The 19,584-nt window shown below is 43.2% G+C and overlaps 1 protein-coding gene across 3 annotated transcripts in view; it reads right to left on the bottom strand.

Annotated features, from left to right (window-relative positions):
* The window catches only part of CDK14 (cyclin dependent kinase 14), a 521,480-nt gene that overhangs the window by 462,274 nt on the left and 39,622 nt on the right, over window positions 1-19,584 (bottom strand). The gene's annotated exons all lie outside the window — the stretch shown is intronic.

Here is a 19,584-nt window from a genome sequence, read left to right on the forward strand (position 1 = left end):
CTAAAAAAACCAACAGCAAGTACAAGTACAGACACTAGTGATCCATATGGTGTGACTCCATAAAATGGTTCCAGGACAATTCTATAGGTCAGGGACAGACTGGCACTGAAATTCAGTCCCGAATTTAAAAGCACACAGGCCCATGCTGTCCCCGCACCAGATACTTGAATAGGATTATATGTAACTAATATTACCATGCTTATAATAATAATAATAATAATTTTATTTATATAGCGCCAACATATTCCGCAGCGCTTTACAAATTATAGAGGGGACTTGTACAGACAATAAACATTACAGCATAACAGAAATACAGTTCAAAACAGATACCAGGAGGAGTGAGGGCCCTGCTCGCAAGCTTACAAACTATGGGGAAAAAGGGAGACACGAGAGGTGGATGGTAACAATTGCTTTAGTTATTCGGGCCAGCTATAGTGTAAGGCTCAGGTGTTCATGTAAAGCTGCATGAACCAGTTACCTGCCTAAGTATGTAGCAGTACAGACACAGAGGGCTAATACTGCATAAAGTGTATGAGAACATGATGCGAGGAACCTTTTTTTTTTTTTTTTTTTTATTATAAATAGGCCACACAGGGATCGTTAGGTTAATGCATTGAGGCGGTAGGCCAGTCTGAACAAATGAGTTTTTAGGGTACGCTTAAAACTGTGGGGATTGGGGATTAATCGTATTAACCTAGGTAGTGCATTCCAAAGAATCGGCACAGCACGTGTAAAGTCTTGGAGACGGGAGTGGGAGGTTCTGATTATTGAGGATGCTAACCTGAGGTCATTAGCGGAGCGGAGGGCACGGGTAGGGTGGTAGACTGATACCAGGGAGGAGATGTAGGGTGGTGCTGAGCCATGGAGTGCTTTGTGGATGAGGGTAGTAGTTTTGTACTGGATTCTGGAGTGGATGGGTAGCCAGTGTAATGACTGGCACAGGGTAGAGGCATGCTTGGAGGTAATCCAGAATTACTCCAAATTTATAATACCACTATATAAAAGGTTCAATAATACTACAATAGTAATATAGCAATATATCAGACAAATACCAACAAACCATAATCAAATATTACTAGCATATATGGTGTTGATAACCCTAATATTCCACTTCCTAGCTCACTATATAGTATGATGGTCCCCTCAGCAGCCACCTATATAGTATGATTGTCCACCTCACTGCACATCATATAATGTGACGGTCCACCTCACAGACCCCTATATAGTATGATGGTCCCCCCAACAGCCACCTATATAGTATGATGGTCCACCTCACAGTACATCATATACAGTAATGTGACGATCCACCTCACAGACCCCTATATAATATGATGGTCTCCAACAGCCCTCTATATTGTTTGATGGACCACCCCACAGCCCCCTATATAGTATAAGGTTTTCCCCAATAGCCTCCTAAATAGTTTAATGGTCCACCCCAGCTACCTATATAGATATAGTATGATGGTCCACCCCACAGCTCCCCTAATCCACACTCCTCGTTCTCCGCAGCCTTTTCTTTTATCCAGTCTCAAAGTGGTCGTTTGCGGTGTGACCCAGTGATGTTATTGCGCAGCCCATGACCCCAGAGCGGTGTTGACCTCCGGCTGACCGCAGGTAGAAGGTCAGAAAGGAGGCCTTCCGGAATAAGTGATAGAGCATGAAGCCAGTAGCTCTAGGCCCAGTTTCAACTGTTAACAGCATCGACGTCCTGAGGACACGGATACTGTTAACAGCACTGCAGACAATGTGGTCCATGGTCGGACCGGCCCATCTGGCATTTGCCAGAATTGCCAGATGGCCAGTCAGGCCCTGCTATAGGTCCATGCTGTACCTTTATATGCCGCAGATTTTAGGAAGAACAAAACAGCAACGCACATGGTGCCTATGGCTCTGGAAACCACACCTGTAGGTACTCTATAAGCCGCCATGTAAGGTCCACAGTTCTGGTGCCACTAATGCAGAAGCTAATCCTTTATTTAGCTACTATGACAACACTAGTAAACGAGTTTGCTTGCTTTTTTTTCCCCCCAGTGAATCATTTTCTTTCCCGACTGAGCTTTATAAAGGAGAGAAGCCTCCACAACCCGAGCTGGCAGGAGGACATCAGATAGACTGTATAGGAACGAATTAAAAAATTAATGCATTCTGAGAAATACATAAAGCAACAGGGAGACAGAATATCATTTTACTAAGAGGAACCCATTATTGATATTTCATATTTCACTGTCAGGCAGAGATGGCCGCTTCGCTCCATGGACGGCAGCCAAGATGCTCTCACTTGATTGCAAGCGGCTTTGGGCTTTAACTAGATGAAAACTCCAAGATGGAGAATTATTCTCATGACAACAGGAATAACTTCAGTCTTGTTTTTAGTAATCTTCTAAGTGGAAATAACTGTGTACTTCCTCTAATGTCTGGTCCCAGTTGCAACCAAGTTTACCTATGTGTGTGTGTGTGTGGGGGGTCTCCCGATTGTCCCTCGATCGCAGATGTCTGGGAAAGAAGGGTCGGACATATTGGATTTCCTTATTCCTGCTAAAAACAGTCATGCATGTGCATGGGAGAGTCAGGAGGAATAGCGGTCAGACTAACACAAAAAGACCGGCACCCAAGAGCAAGAGATGTTTTTTTTTTTTTTTAGGAACAGTTATGATGAAGAGGGGACAGTTCAATAGCTGGCACACTCTTCCAAGTGAGTGGTCAGCATGTTTATTTGGTGGGTGGTTGATATCCTGGGAGGCAGACGTCTCCTATAAATCTAGTTCTGGTTGCAAAAACAAACAAAAAAAAATGACTATTGTACAGAATCAAGCAACATCTGGGTAAAAAAAAACAAATAAATAAAAATAATCACCTGTTGCATCAACAGGATCACTAGCAATCAGGACAGATTGTCTCCATCTCCCAACCCAGTGTGATGCAGCAGATCACTGTAGATGATAATTGATAGATATCCCAGGTAACCCTGCTAAGAGACTGATAATCTTCGCAAAAGTTTTTTCATTAGGGCCGCGCTTAGTAACCCGATGTTTACCCTGGCTACCAGCGTAAAAGTAAAAAAAAACAAACACTACATACTTACCTTCCGCTGTCTGTCCCCCGGCGCTGTGCTTCTCTGCACTGACTGTGAGCGCCAGCCAGCCGTAAAGCAGAGCGGTGACGTCACCGCTGTGCTCTGCTTTCCGGCTGGCCGGCGCTCACAGTGCAGAGAAGCACAGCGCCGGGGACAGACAGCGGAATGTAAGTATGGAATTTTTTTTTTTTTTTTACTTTTACGCTGGTAACCAGGGTAAACATCGGGTTACTAAGCGCGGCCCTGCGCTTAGTAACCCGATGTTTACCCTGGTTACCAGTGAAGACATCGCTGAATCGGCGTCACACACACCGATTCAGCAATATCTGTGGGGAGTCTAGTGACGAAATAAAGTTCTGGACTTTCTGCAGCGACAAACGACATCACAGCAGGATCCTGATCGCTGCTGCCTGTCAAACTGAACGATATCACTAGCCAGGACGCTGCAACGTCACGGATCGCTAGCAATATCGTTCAGTGTGAAGGTACCTTTAGTCTTTAGATTTTTACCTACCATGTTAGTACAGGCTATGACTAGAGATCCATTAACTGGTCTGTTCAGCCAGATTATACAAATAGTAATGCTTCATCTGTAGACCGTGATCCTGTCGTACATTTATTGCTGGTTGCAATTTTCAAATGGTCGCCATCATTTTAACAAATTTGGTGTAAATCGATAGTACAAGCAAATCTAAGAAACTTTGTAATATCTTATCAGAGAGATAGGCTTCTATCTCCACTTATGAGCCACTTCTCAAGCACAATAATTCACTCTGAAAAACAGCTAAAATCCATCTTGCTTAAAACCAGACTGCCAACTCACGGAGAGATTACATTACAGTGGATTGATAGATTATACCTACTAAAGCTTATAGAGATTGTTATGTAGGTGAGGGGATGGAGGGGGAACATAAAGAAAGAGACATACACAGATGATGATGGCGCTGTTGGTTTCCAGTATGTGTTTATCCAGTGCTGGAATCACAGCTACACCACTCAGTACTTTTGTAGAATGTCCTTTATGCTGTTGCTGATTCTGAACATTTGCTATGTAGAGGCAGGAGAGCATGTCTGTATTTGGGAGTCATCATAGCACCTATTCTCCACCCACTAGCTCAGCGACAACTGAAAATTAAAGATAGAGCCTGCTAAGGGAAAAATTAGTGATATGAGCACGATACAAGTCATATAATGACCAGGATTATATTATTCCTCATGTACACGCTCGACAGCTTAAGGCAAAAAGTCATCTGAATTGACAAGTACACTTAAAAAGGTATCAGATTTGGTTGAAAACAATAATCCTTAGTCCTTTTTGTTAGTATTCCCACTTTCCTTATTTCTTGCAGCTCTCTCAAAAGCAAGGTCTGCACATCCTACAATGCACTGCGGAATTTACACTGCATATGTGCCATACCGAAGAAAGAGGCAAGTGAAATCCGAAAGGAGGAAGCTTTAGTCATGGAAAGCAAATTTAGGCGGAGAGAAGAGAAGTGATGATAGGACTTGATAAACGAGCCGACAAGTGAAAATAACAAGAGGATCACAGAAAAAGTCTGATCCAAGTATGATAAAAAGTCCAACAGTTCACTACGGAGTCCTGTGCTGAGCTCAGCGCAGAAATTAGGTCGTTACATATCGTACATGTCTGCGTGCTTGCAAGGACCCGTCCTGTAATTTTTCCTGCAGGTCTGTAACTATTGTTGGATAAGTCTTGGCAACAGGCAGTGGACACCAAATTGTAAGTAAAGTATCCCCAAAACTTTAAAGCAATGTCTCAGCCAAAAAATATTTTTGGTTAAGAAATGATATTGTACTTTTACTAGGGGTGAGATTGCCATTCTGACAAGTACAAGTTTGTGCTGCAAATACATTGAAATGGTCTCTGTTATTTCAACAAAGAAAATGGTAGTTAACTGCACCGTCTTGTCAGAGTCTGCATAAGGGTTCATGCACATGACCGATTTTCTCGGACGACTGCTATCTGCCCTTTTCAAGGATAGCACTCGTACCCATGATATTTCATGGGACTGTGCAAATGTCCAATTTTTTCCTTGGACCGTGTGCTCTGTGGAAAAAAAAAAAAAAAAAATCAAAGACATGTTTCATTTTAATCTAAGTGTTAGATGAAAATCAACAAAATCTATGGGGGGGGGGGAATGGGACTGCACTCAGATGACAGCCGAGTGCAATCTGATTTTTACGAAATGACAGAATGGACAAATTGGAGAATCTTTTTTTTCTCCATGTCAAAGAAAAATGCATGTGTGCTCAGAAAGAAGAAAAAAAAAATATTGTACCTTTTTTCACTGAGAGAATTGGACAGGATGGTGGCTCAGTGGTTAGCACTGCAGCCTTGCAGCGCTGGTGTCCTGGGTTCAAATCCCATCAAGGATGACATCTGCAAGGAATTTGTATGCTCTGTGTAGGTTTCCTCTGAGTCCTCCCACATGCCAAAGACATACTGGTAGGGAATTTAGATTGTGAGCCCCATCGGGGTCAGTGATGATAACATCTATAAAACGCTGCAGAATATGATGGCACTATATAAAAAACACAAATTAATACTAAAAACCCAAAATGGTGGAACGTTTGGGTTTGTTTTGTTTCACCATTTTGTCACACTTGTGATTTTATGTTATTTTTTCAGTACATTATATGGTAAAGTGAATGGTGTAATTCAAAACTACAACTATGGGGAGAACATACAAATTGCTTGCAGAGTTGTCCTCAGTGGGGTTTTATGCATTCAGAGTCTAGTAAAAAGGACCCAGCGACATTCTTCAGGTCAGTACAATTATCATGATCCAAGTCAGATTTTTTTTTATAGAGATTTATTGGTGAAAAAAAAATCTGAATTTTGTTAATTTTCTGTTGATGTAACTATGAGGGTTTGTGATCCTGTGTGGCAATTTTTTTTTGTGGAAAGGTGGTGGTGACCAAAAAAACCCAGAAATTCTGACCTTTTTTTATTTCTTTATGGAATGTAACTTACGTGTTCATTCTTTTGTGGGTGCGGTGATACCAAATATATTTTGAAATTACTTGTTTATTTTTTTAATTGTTTCAAACTGTTTTTTTAGATATATAAAACTTTATTTTTTACCCCAATTTTTTACGATTTCTTTATTTTCTCTAGGGGACTTGAACCTGTGATTGATTGTACTATACACTGCAATATTTCTGGGAAATTAATGATCTATGAAAAACAGACACAAACGCAGCATGTCGGGAAGGGTTTAAAAGTGTGGTTCAGGGCTGAGATATTGATAGGTCATCAATACCAGATTGTGGGACACACCGCCACCAATCAGCTGCTATCAGTTCCTGCGGTGGCAGGAAATACACAGAACTCCACAGCTCCCTATGCTATGCAGTGGCCGTTCTCAGGTACTGCATCTCAGCTCCTATTAATGAGGTTGTCCGGGACTTTTAAACATTGATGACCTATCCTTAGGATGGCTTATCCATGTCAGCGACACCCGGAACGCTCACCGACCAGATGATCCTGGTGTCGGGAGCAGCTGGAACTGCTCTGTATGGGAGCTGCACAGCACAGCTCCCTCAACTGTATAGTGGCCACGACCAGGAACTGCACATCCGCCCCCTATTCAAACCAATAGGGCCAGGCCACCATTCTGGAGACGGACCTGTGCCGTGCAGCTCCTCACTGATCAGTTCCGGATGCCACCGACACCAAGAACATCTGATCAACCGGGGTCCCGGGTGTCGCATCCCCACCGATCAGACATTGATGACTTTTCCTAAGGACGGGTGATCAATGTTAAAGTCCCGAACAACCCCTTTAAATGCCACAGCTATGAGACCCAAGTAACATGAACATTTCCTTTTACTGGCAACAAGCAGTGAATATGGTGCGGAATGGAAAAACTAAAAAGGTAAAATGGAAACTGCAAAAAAAACTTTTCATTGTACAGACTGATCTTTTCTTTAGACAAGACAAGATAATCCGTTTAAGACTCTAGACCAAAGAAAGTGTTAACGGCAATGATATATGGATTTTTTTTTTTTTTCCCAACGTGGAGCTCTTTAGTTTGGGGAATATTTGACACAAAGAATCAAGATGACAAGTTCACAGTCGAAAAGCGCAATGAATTCCCTTTAGAAACCAAAAACTGTCAATCTTGGCATTTCTTCACCGAGGTCACAAAGCCCGGAGACAGCAGCGACTTAATACGGCAGCAGAATAGAAATCCATCACTGCGGACCTGTGCTCTGCACCAGTCTGCCGGCCGGGAATTACCTACCGTAACGTGGCCGTAATGTGCAGCGAAGGGTTCACAGCAGCGGAATTAGGGCCTACGTATGAAAAGTCTGCTTACACAATGAGGCCGATAACAGCTCTGGTAATAGCTGGACCTCCAGGGGAACGCCGATGCCCTGGTGCTACGCCTTGTCCCAATTTGTCCTGTCTTTTATGGATTTTGTTTTCCACAAAATCCGCAACGTGTGCACATACCCTCAATTCTGGGCAACTATATGCTGTATAGGGTATAATTATATATAAAAGAAGTATGCTTTCTCCACTTATGAGCCATGTCTCCCCACTGCATGTTTAAGCTCACCATCCACTTTGAAAAACACACTGCTATCCCATTAAGGATTCTGGCTATAGCTGCCTATCAAAGTCGATAGAAAAAGAGGTGCAGAATAAAGCAGAGGCACTTCCAGACTTCTGCTTCTTTTTAGCACATGTTTTGTCTTGTCCTAGTGCTGGATTCACAGTTACGCTGCTCAGTACTGTTCCATAATGTCATCTATGCTGCTGTTTGTGTCCACCTACAAGCTCTGAGACAACTTAATATTAGAGATCGATTCTGCAAAGGGAAAAAAATATAGAAAAATACATAATGCAAGTCATATATTTGCCAGAAATATTATTTATCCTCAAGTCAACACACATGACTGCTTATTCTGAACTGGGATAGACAAGAATACATTAAGTCCCAGGCAACTCCTTTTTTATGGTATATTACAAAAAGTTTTTGCTACTTGCATATATGGTTGAGTGCATTATGGAATTGCACTTTAATCACTTTTCCAATAATGGGAATATATACTTACAGACAGTCCATAGCCTGCGTATATGGAGACAACTTAAAGGCGGTGTCCAGTATAGAAAATACAGTTTTCAGTGCCCTATAACAGCAACTTCAAGCTCCTCTACCCCCCACCAAGCCAGAAAACAGCCAGATAGGTGATAACCGCTGTGGTGATTCGAGGGAGAATCTGACTGCAAGGATCCCCCCCCCCATCTTTCCCTCACAGAGGTGCCATGTTGGAGCCCTATTCTCTGGATTGGTGGGGTTCCTCGGGGGTGGGCCTTCTCCATTCCACAAGATATCTTCCATATTTTAAAAAGGGGGGGGGGTTTAAAAATGATTGTGCATCGATGTTTGATCTGTCGGGGGGGGGGGTAGGGGGGGGGCGGGGGGATCTGCAGAATGACTGCAATGGGAAATTTCAGAAATCCCCCTCCTTTGAACGGGATCTCATCAGGTCAAAATTGGTCAGTTTTTGCTTTTTCTCGCTGCTCCCCTAAGAAGTTATCTTTTTATTTCTTTATTTTTTTAAATCCCCTATATATGGTTCAAAAAGATAATGATCTTTTTATTCAGTACTAATTTTTAGATGTTTTTTCCAAGGGGGTGTGGTTCACCCCAATAATGCCAAGCAGCTTAAAGGACACGCCCCAGAGGTTCCCCCTTATAACGACCATAAAAATTGGCACTAAATAAAAAAGGCCCATAATGTTTGTTTTGTTGTTTTGTTTTTCCAAGGGGTGGGGGGGGGGGGGGGGGGGAGGGCGCATGTTTCTTGACTGTTCTGTATTATTACCCTGTGAGCCTGGCCCATTTGGTAAAAATTTGACAAAAACTAAACTGAATAAAAAGGCCCATATTTCTGAAATCAAAAAATAGATTTTTTTTGGAAAATAGAAAATAAAGGAATACTCAGTCAGGGTGGCGGTGGGAATAAAAAGAAGGGAAAAAAAGGCAACTTTGAATTTTATGACGAGGTGTATTAAAATAGAAAATTATATATAGTTTGTAAAGGAAATAACTTTCTGTTCTGACACCTATTGGTCATAAGTGGTATTGCAGCTACAATTAAAAATAATTATATTAGTAGTTTATACAATTATCAATCATTTACAGAGGTAAATGTTTAATTATAAGGGGATTACAATTTAGCACTTAAGGTTTTCTGTTCCACAGACCTGTAACAGGATTTCCTGCTAATAACACCCAACATAATGACTAACACTTGCTTAACCTCCAAAAATGGCCCTGATTAGGGAGGTCTGTAGGGAGGCTGGAGGCGATGTCCTTACTGACAACATAATTAAGCTTAGTGCGGAGGAATGCGGATTCTTCCTCGGGGGTCTTGCCCTTCATTAGTTTCCTTATCTGCTGATACATTCCTTATTTGGTTTTTCATCATGAAGAATGATGGGTGTTGTGGTTACCTACTGAAATGTCCTGAAAACAGCGGATGAGGTTAGTTTCTCCTTCTGTGACATTGACAAGGAATGTGGTCTAGTTCATGGCTGGAATAAAACGGCCACAGACTGAATCTACTGCGGGCGGGCGAGGAGCCAGTGCGTAATGTAACACACGACAAGAAAACAAATCAAAAGAACCAACAACAACCAGTGACAAAGCGTTTCTCCCTCTTACGGTAATTCCTCAGGTGCTTAAATAATTCCTTTAATCTGGTATCCAGTAGTTTGGTACTTAAAGGAGTTGCTTGGGACTTAACGTATTCTTGTCTATCCCAGTTCAGAATAAGCAGTCATGTGTGTTGACTTGAGGATAAATAATATTTCTGCCCAATATATGACTTGCATTATGTAATTTTCTATATTTTTTCCCTTTGCAGAATCGATCTCTAATATTAGTTGTCTCAGAGCTTGTAGGTGGACACAAACAGCAGCATAGATGACATTATAGAACAGTACTGAGCAGCGTAACTGTGAATCCAGCACTGGGACAAGACAAAACATGTGCTAAAAAGAAGCAGAAGTCTGGAAGTGCCTCTGCTTTATTCTGCACCTCTTTTTCTATCGACTTTGATAGGCAGCTATAGCCAGAATCCTTAATGGGATAGCAGTGTGTTTTTCAAAGTGGATGGTGAGCTTAAACATGCAGTGGGGAGACATGGCTCATAAGTGGAGAAAGCATATTTCTTTTATATATAATTATACCCTATACAGCATATAGTTGCCCAGAATTGAGGGTATGTGCACACGTTGCGGATTTTGTGGAAAACAAAGTCTGCAGTGCACATGCTGCAGAAAAAAACGCGCGGAAACGTAGCGTTGTTTATTCCGCAGCATGTCAATTCTTTGTGCGGATTCCACAGCGGTTCACACCTGCTCCATAATAGGAATCAGCAGGTGTAAAACCGCAGGTGGAATCCGCACAAAATCCGCAAAAAATAAAATCGCGGTAAATCCACAGGAAATCCTCAGTGCGGTTTCCCTACAGTTTTACTAAAATCAGTCTGGAAAAATCTGCAGAGTAATCCGCAGCGTGTGCACATACTCTTAAAGTGCACTAATCATTTCAGTTCAGAATTAGTCTCTGTAAGGGCTCGGTTTGAGGATTCCATCAGGGGACCTGTTGCTCCATGGTAGTTTCTTCTGGCTGTTGAGCTATTGCTCTTTTCATTCCTTGTTCACATGCTGATTGTTGCTATGGTCTTTATTCTACCCATCACGTTCTGAGTGGGGCTTTATATATTCTCCCTTCACTGCACTTCCTTGCTGGCTATACTTCAAAGTGGATTTGTGCCCTTAATCGAAGGGATTTACCCTGCTACACTAACACAGCTTATATTCTTGCTGTGTAGCTGTTTGTCTACCTTCCCAGCACCCTTTTTTATCATTTAAGTTTCTGGGAGGTCATTTTCATTTCATCAACCTTTGTTCTCATTATTCTTTCTTTCCCTTTTATGAACGTGCTTTAAGTTTCTCACCTTGGGTCTTCATGTCCACCTGCACACATTCCTTCCCTGCATGTTAGCAATGTGTTGCAGCCGCCTCTCTGGTTTCTAAGGAGACACGAAAAACCCTTCCACGGCCTTTTAGTGGTGTTTTTAGTTGTTGCAGTTAGGGATTTACTAGTCTGTACAGGGTCCAGTTGGACGTAGGTGCAGCTTCTCTCAGTAGCAAGTCTTCTTTACTCGCTTTACCCGTGTGTGATAAGAGTATAACATCATTAATGTTTGTGTACATAAAGAATAACATTATTTCTGGCCATTATATGACTTGTATCCTGCATTTTTCACCAGTCTACACCTCAGTAGGATACATCTCTAATTTTCAGATGGCTTTCAGTTGATGGGTGGAAATGAGTTGTCATGATGTCTTCCATACACATCAGATATAGACATGAGGGAATCCTGCTCTCCAGTGATTATGTAGTACATGTTCCAAAGCAGCAGTATGGAGAACATTATTCAACAATACTGAGCAGTGTAGCTGTGAATCCGGCACTGAAATTAGATAAACATGTACTAGATGGTAGCAGGGATCTGCAAGTGCCTGGGGTCTCCTCCCTCTCCATAAAACTTTGATAGTAGGCAGCGAAATTCAGAATCCTCAGTGAGATTGCACTCCGTTTTTCAAAATGAATAAGAAGCTCAGGGGGAAGTAGAAGTGGCTCATAAGTGGAGGGAAAAAAAAGCATATTTCTCCAATAGGTCTTAATATCTTTTCTCATATTCACTCGTGTCATTAAACTTAATCTCCTGTATGTCAATGTAGTCTTGTGAGCCAAGAAGGCATGGTCCTCAACTCCTCCTTGTGGAGCCGGCTGGCTAAAAGTACAAGAAAGAGGTGGCCATATCCCAGGAGTAGAGAGATGCATGAACAGAAGGCAAACAGCGACAAATTCAGGAGAACGATGGCTTTTACACAAAATAAAAAGTTATATTTATAGGAGTGCTATATAGGATCAGAAAACCTGCCTGCTTCATTTCATGGACCAGCACCACACCTGTCCATAGGTTCTGTCAGGAATTGCAGCTTAGCACCCCTTTTGAACTAAATTGGGTCAAATAGCAATATCACATGCAACCTGTGGAAAAGGCATGACTTTTTTTTTTACAAAAAACATAAAAGCCAATTTTTTCCTTATTATGTGCAACCTATTTAAATAGGCTGCCCTTTTAGAGAATGAACAAGCGTTATATGGTTCAGAATCAAGTCTACTTGCCATACTGGAGTGGATTCAAACTAATTTTCTGACTTTGGAGAACCCTGCAAATCCACATATAATACGGACAGTCCAGTAATCTCACTGTGCACGGTGTAATGCTTGCTTTCCCCTGTAGGAGCACTGTGGACAAACACAGCTGATCAGCGAAGGTTTTATCAGCCAGACATCTTGCCGTGCACATATGTTATAATACTCCACATGTAAAAGATGGAACTCCACATGGAGGAGTTGAAAACCACGCCCATTTGGCTAAAAAAAAAGAAAGAATTGCCATCTAGGGAACATAGGGCCATATCTCAGGAATGGAGAGGCGTAGGAACAAAATAAAGACATCACCAGAATCGGGACAACAGCAGCATTTACACGATTTATTACATAGTTATGGCAAGTGACAGGGCTACCTAAAGTGCTTTGGACTTGGAGTCCTATTGACCATATACTTGAAGTTTCTCCAGATTTTCTTGCACTCGGTCTACATCTTATTCACCTTTCTGCTGGTCATTTTCTACCTTCTTTATCTTTAAGTATCAACAGCTCCAAAATATAAATAATATATTCCACCTGGTCATATGAGGCTCAAGTATGATGTTCTGTGTTGACATCCGGTGATCGGTGCCAGTCTTGGGCTGAGGACGCGCGTCTAGGATAACTACTCATGTCCTGAATTATTTAACCCTTAGGAAATAGTTTGCAGGAAGAGAAACTCTCACAAGTCTGCACTCTGATCATTAACGCATTCCTTCCCCCACTGAATGCTTAGAATAAGACCGGCGTTCAGGCTGCATCATGGTGACCCACAAATAGGCTGTAACTGTGGGGAATGTGCGGCCATGGGAATGTGCTTCCAGCGCTCCTGCTGCTGTGCGGGGATTACTTACAGGATATGAGAGGATGAGGTTACAATGTAAGCACTGAAGGCCGGGCCCTGTGATGTAATGCATCCGCCCAAGTGTGAGGAAACTAATCGGTGACACTTTATTTATTTTTTTTTAAAGGGGAATATTTGTGATCCCATTAGCAACTTTTTTTATTTTAGGACTTATTCTTAAAGGGAACGTGTTTCCCAAATATAAACCGGCCGGGCGCACCACGTTGTGAATCTCTCCCTAAAGCCCGTCTGTCTGAAGCTTTATACTTGTCCTGCACTGTATGCCGTTTGCTGCCAAGAGTTCCGATGGGCATCTCTGGATCACCCTCTCTCCGGACCACCCTGTCCGGACCACCCTCTCTGACAAGGGTCCCCTTCCCCATCTGTCACATTGCGAATGTGCAAACCCTCAGCTTTACTGGGCAGGTGCGAGACTTATCCGGCGGTGTGGCTGGCGTAGGAGACAACATCCATGCCAAACCCCAAGTGGAGGAATGATGATTGGGTGTGCCAAGCCTGGTCCCAAGATTCCCATCGCTCAGAGGCGACTAATAAACAATGCGTTCCTCCCTCAGCCAAGGACCTATGAAATTAATCCTCACATTCCTGTCTGCAGGACTTCTCCAGTGCTGCACCAATTCTGTAGAAAGTACTGCCCCACACCGTTAACCTTACCCGTTCCTCCCGAGTATTTCTTTTTTTTTTTTTTTTTAGTTAAATCCACCATAAGGGCTTTTTTAAAAATTTAGCGCCGTTTGTTCCAATCTTCACTAGGGGGCATGTCTAACAGGGTAATAATACATAAAAGACCCGCCCCAGAGTATCCTGTGAGCAACACCCACCTAGTTAAGACCAGAGAAGTTAGCTGTCCATATCTCTGGAGCCATATTGCAGATTTAAAAAATAAAAATGAACTAGTCAATTTTAACCGGGGGATAAATCATCTTAAGCATGGCTCGCATAGTCTGTGGCACATTGGAGGGCGTAGCTATACTGGGTGCATGGGTTGCACTTGAGCCCTATAGCCCAAGTGGACCCAATGGCTTCCTTTGGCCAATATTAGAAGACCAATACAATTAACCCCTTCATGACCCAGCCTATTTTGACCTTAAAGACCTTGCCGTTTTTTGCAATTCTGACCAGTGTCCCTTTATGAGGTAATAACTCAGGAACGCTTCAATGGATCCTAGCGGTTCTGAGATTGTTTTTTCGTGACATATTGGGCTTCATGTTAGTGGTAAATTTAGGTCAATAAATTCTGCGTTTATTTGTGATAAAAACGGAAATTTGGTGAAAATTTTGAAAATTTCGCAATTTTCACATTTTTAATTTTTATTCTGTTAAACCAGAGAGTTATGTGACACAAAATAGTTAATAAATAACATTTCCCACATATATACTTTGAATCAGCACAATTTTGGAAACAAAATTTTTTTTTGCTAGGAAGTTATAAGGGTTAAAATTTGACCAGCGATTTCTCATTTTTACAATGAAATTTACAAAACCATTTTTTTTAGGGACCACCTCACATTTGAAGTCAGTTTGAGGGGTCTATATGGCTGAAAATACCCAAAAGTGACACTATTCTAAAAACTGCACCCCTCAAGGTACTCAAAACCACATTCAAGAAGTTTATTAACCCTTCAGGTACTTCACAGCAGCAGAAGCAACATGGAAGGAAAAAATGAACATTTAACTTTTTAGTCACAAAAATGATCTTTTAGCAACAATTTTTTTCTTTTCCCAATGGTAAAAGGAGAAACTGAACCACGAAAGTTATTGTCCAATTTGTCCTGAGTACGCTGATACCTCATATGTGGGGGTAAACCACTGTTTGGGCGCACGGCAGGGCTTGGAAGGGAAGGAGCGCCATTTGACTTTTTGAATGAAAAATTGGCTGCACTCTTTAGCGGACACCATGTCACGTTTGGAGAGCCCCCTTGTGCCTAAAAATTGGAGCTCCCCCACAAGTGACCCCATTTTGGAAACTAGACGCCCCAAGGAACTTATCTAGATGCATAGTGAGCACTTTGAACCCCCAGGTGCTTCACAAATTGATCCGTAAAAATAAAAAAATAAAAAGTACTTTTTTTTTTTCACAAAAAAATTATTTTAGCCTCAATTTTTTTATTTTCACATGGGGAACAGGATAAAATGGATCCTAAAATTTGTTGGGCAATTTCTCCTGAGCACACCAATACCTCACATGTGGGGGTAAACCACTGTTTGGGCACATGGTAAGGCTCGGAAGGGAAGGAGCGCCATTTGACTTTTTGAATCAAAAATTATCTCCATCGTTAGCGGACACCATGTCGCGTTTGGAGAGCCCCTGTGTGCCTAAACATTGGCGCTCCCCCACAAGTGACCCCATTTTGGAAACTAGACCCCACAAGGAACTCATCTAGATGCCTAGTGAGCACTTTAAACCCTCAGGTGCTTCACAGAAGTTTATAACGCAGAGCCATGAAAATAAAAAATAATTTTTCTTTCCTCAAAAATAATTTTTTAGCCTGGAATTTCCTATTTTGCCAAGGGTAATAGGAGAAATTGGACCCCAAATGTTGTTGTACAGTTATTCCTGAGTACGCTGATACCCCATATGTGGGGGTAAACCACTGTTTGGGCGCACGGCAGGGCTCGGAAGGGAAGGCACGCCATTTGGCTTTTTAAATGGAAAATTAGCTCCAATCATTAGCGGACACCATGTCACGTTTGGAGAGCCCCTGTGTGCCTAAACATTGGAGATCCCCCACAAATGACCCCATTTTGGAAACTAGACCCCCAAAGAAACTAATCTAGATGTGTGGTGAGGACTTTGAACCCCCAAGTGCTTCACAGAAGTTTATAACGCAGAGCCATGAAAATAAAATAAAAAATTTATTTTCTCAAAAATGATCTTTTAGCCTGCAATTTTTTATTTTCCCAAGGGTAACAGGATAAATTTGACCCCAAAAGTTGTTGTCCAGTTTCTCCTGAGTACGGTGATACCCCATATGTGGGGGTAAACCACTGTTTGGGCACATGCCGGGGCTCGGAATTGAAGTAGTGACGTTTTGAAATGCAGACTTTGATGGAATGGTCTGCGGGCGTCACGTTGCGTTTGCAGAGCCCCTGATGTGGCTAAACAGTAGAAACCCCCCACAAGTGACCCCATTTTAGAAACTAGACCCCCCAAGGAACTTATCTAGATGTGTGGTGAGCACTTTGAACCCCCAAGTGCTTCACAGACGTTTACAACGCAGAGCCGTGAAAATAAAAAATAATTTTTCTTTCCTCAAAAATGAGGTTTTAGCAAGCATTTTTTTATTTTCACAAGGGTAACAGGAGAAATTGGACCCCAGTAATTGTTGCACAGTTTATCCTGAGTGTTATGAGAGGTAATTCAGTACCACAATGGACATAGAGGTCAGCGCACATACAGTGACCTGGCAATAACTCAAAAAACAAGAACGAGCTCTGAGACGTGGGAACTCTGTTGACCGCAATCCCTAATCCTCTCCAACCACATTAAAGGCAGCCGTGGATTGCGCCTAATGCTCCCTATGCAACTCGGCACGGCCTGAGAAACTAGCTAGCCTGAAGATAGAAAATAAGCCTACCTTGCCTCAGAGAAATACCCCAAAGGAAAAGGCAGCCCCCACATATAATGACTGAGTTAAGATGAAAAGACAAACGTAGAGATGAAATAGATTTAGCAAAGTGAGGCCCAACTTTCTGAACAGAGCGAGGATAGGAAAGGTAACTTTGCGGTCAACACAAAACCCTACAAAAACCACGCAAAGAGGGCAAAAAGACCCTCCGTACCGAACTAACGGCACGGAGGTACACCATCTGCGTCCCAGAGCTTCCAGCAAGCAGAAAAAAACAAATTGACAAGCTGGACAGAAAAAAAACAGCAAACAAATAGCAAAGAGGAACTTAGCTATGCAGAGCAGCAGGCCACAGGAACGATCCAGGAGGAAACAGGTCCAATACTAGAACATTGACTGGAGGCCAGGATCAAAGCACTAGGTGGAGTTAAATAGAGCAGCACCTAACGACTTCACCACATCACCTGAGGAAGGAAACTCAGAAGCCGCAGTACCACTTTCCTCCACCAACGGAAGCTCACAGAGAGAACCAGCCGAAGTACCACTTGTGACCACAGGAGGGAGCTCTGCCACAGAATTCACAACACCTGAGTATGCTGGTACCCCATATGTGGGGGTAAACCACTGTTTGGGCACACGTCGGGGCTCGGAATTGAGGGAGCACCATTTGACTTTTTGAATACAAGATTGGCTGGAATCAATGGTGGCGCCATGTTGCGTTTGGAGACCCCTGATGTGCCTAAACAATGGAAATCCCTCAATTCTACCTCCAACAACACTAACCCCAACACACCCCTAACCCTAATCCCATCTGTAGCCATAACCCTAATCACAACCCTAACCCCAACACACCCCTAACCACAACACTAACCCCAACACACCCCTAACCACAACCCTAATTCCAACCCTAACCCTAAGGCTATGTGCCCACATTGCGGATTCGTGTGAGATTTTTCAGCATCATTTTTGAAAAATCCGCGGGTAAAAAGGCACTGCGTTTTACCTGCGGATTTATTGCGGATTTCCAGTGTTTTTTGTGCGGATTTCACCTGCGGATTCCTATTGAGGAACAGGTGTAAAATGCTGCGGAATCCGCACAAAGAATTGACATGCTGCGGAAAATACAACGCAGCGTTTCCGTGCGGTATTTTCCGCACCATGGGCACAGCGGATTTGGTTTTCCATAGGTTTACATGGTACTGTAAACCTGATGGAACACTGCTGCGGATCCGCAGCGGTCAATCCGCTGCGGATCCGCAGCCAAATCCGCACCGTGTGCACATAGCCTAATTCTAAAGGTATGTGCACACGCTGCGGAAAACGCTGCGGATCCGCAGCAGTTTCCCACGAGTTTACAGTTCAATGTAAACCTATGGGAAACAAAAATCGCTGTACACATGCTGCAGAAAAACTGCACGGAAACGCAGCGGTTTACATTCCGCAGCATGTCGCTTCTTTCTGCGGATTCCACAGCGGTTTTACAACTGCTCCAATAGAAAATCGCAGTTGTAAAACCGCAGTGAAATGCGCAGAAAAGACGCGGTAAATCCGCCATAAATCCGCAGCGGTTTAGCACTGCGGATTTATCAAATCCGCAGCGGAAAAATCCGCAGAGGACCAGAATACGTGTGCACATACCGAAACCCTACCCCTAACCCTACCCCTACCCCTAACCCTAGCCCTAACCTTAGCCCTACCCCTAACCCTAGCCCTAACCTTAGCCCTACCCCTAACCCTAACATTAGTGGAAAAAAAAAATTCTTTATTTTTTTATTGTCCCTACCTATGGGGGTGACAAAGGGGGGGGGGGGGGGTCATTTATTATTTTTTTTATTTTGATCACTGTGATATAATCTATCTCAGTGATCAAAATGTACTTTGGAACAAATCTGCCGGCCGGCAGATTCGGCGGGCGCACTGCGCATGCGCCCGCCATTTTGGAAGATGGCGGCGCCCAGGGAGAAGACGGACGGACCCCGGCAGGATCGGTAAGTATGATGGGGTGGGGGGGAGCACGGGGGGGATCGGAGCATGGGGGGGTGGATCGGAGCGCGGGGGGTTGGATCACGGGGGTGAGCGGACAAGAGCACGAGGGGAGCGGAGCACAGGACGGAGGGGAGCCGGAGCAGTGTACCGGACAGATCGAAGGGCTGGGGGGGGGCGATCGGTGGGGTGGGGGCACATTAGTGTTTCCAGCCATGGCCGATGATATTGCAGCATCGGCCATGGCTGGATTGTAATATTTCACCAGTTTTAATAGGTGAAATATTACAATTCGCTCTGATTGGCTGTTGAAAGTGAAACAGCCACGATCGTAGCCACGGGGGAAGGGGGGGGTGAAGCCACCCCCCCTGGGCTAAACTACCACTCCCCCTGTCCCTGCAGATCGGGTGAAATGGGAGTTAACCCTTTCACCCGATCTGCAGGGACGTGATCTTTCCATGACGCCACATAGGCGTCATGGGTCGGATTGGCACTGACTTTCATGACGCCTACGTGGCGTCAAAGGTCGGGAAGGGGTTAAAGACCCACAAGCTCCAAGTTACGCCAAGGCAGCCCAGGCGCACAGAACAATCTATTACTCATCGTTCTGTGTGCATCGTAAGCGCGGACTGCTCGTCTGAACAGGACATTAATCAATCAGCAAACAGGGAGACGATCGGTAGCTGTTTAACATCACTGTAAAAGATCCCTTAGATATTGTCTCATCAGAAAATGACCCACTGCTTTAATCAGGTTTTTAGGGGTTGTAATTATCATTATTTTTATATCAATTCACATTCTATATTAAAAGATAGAAATATTTTA

The sequence above is a fragment of the Ranitomeya imitator genome, chromosome 6, assembly GCF_032444005.1.
Source record: "Ranitomeya imitator isolate aRanImi1 chromosome 6, aRanImi1.pri, whole genome shotgun sequence".
NCBI lineage: Eukaryota > Metazoa > Chordata > Amphibia > Anura > Dendrobatidae > Ranitomeya > Ranitomeya imitator.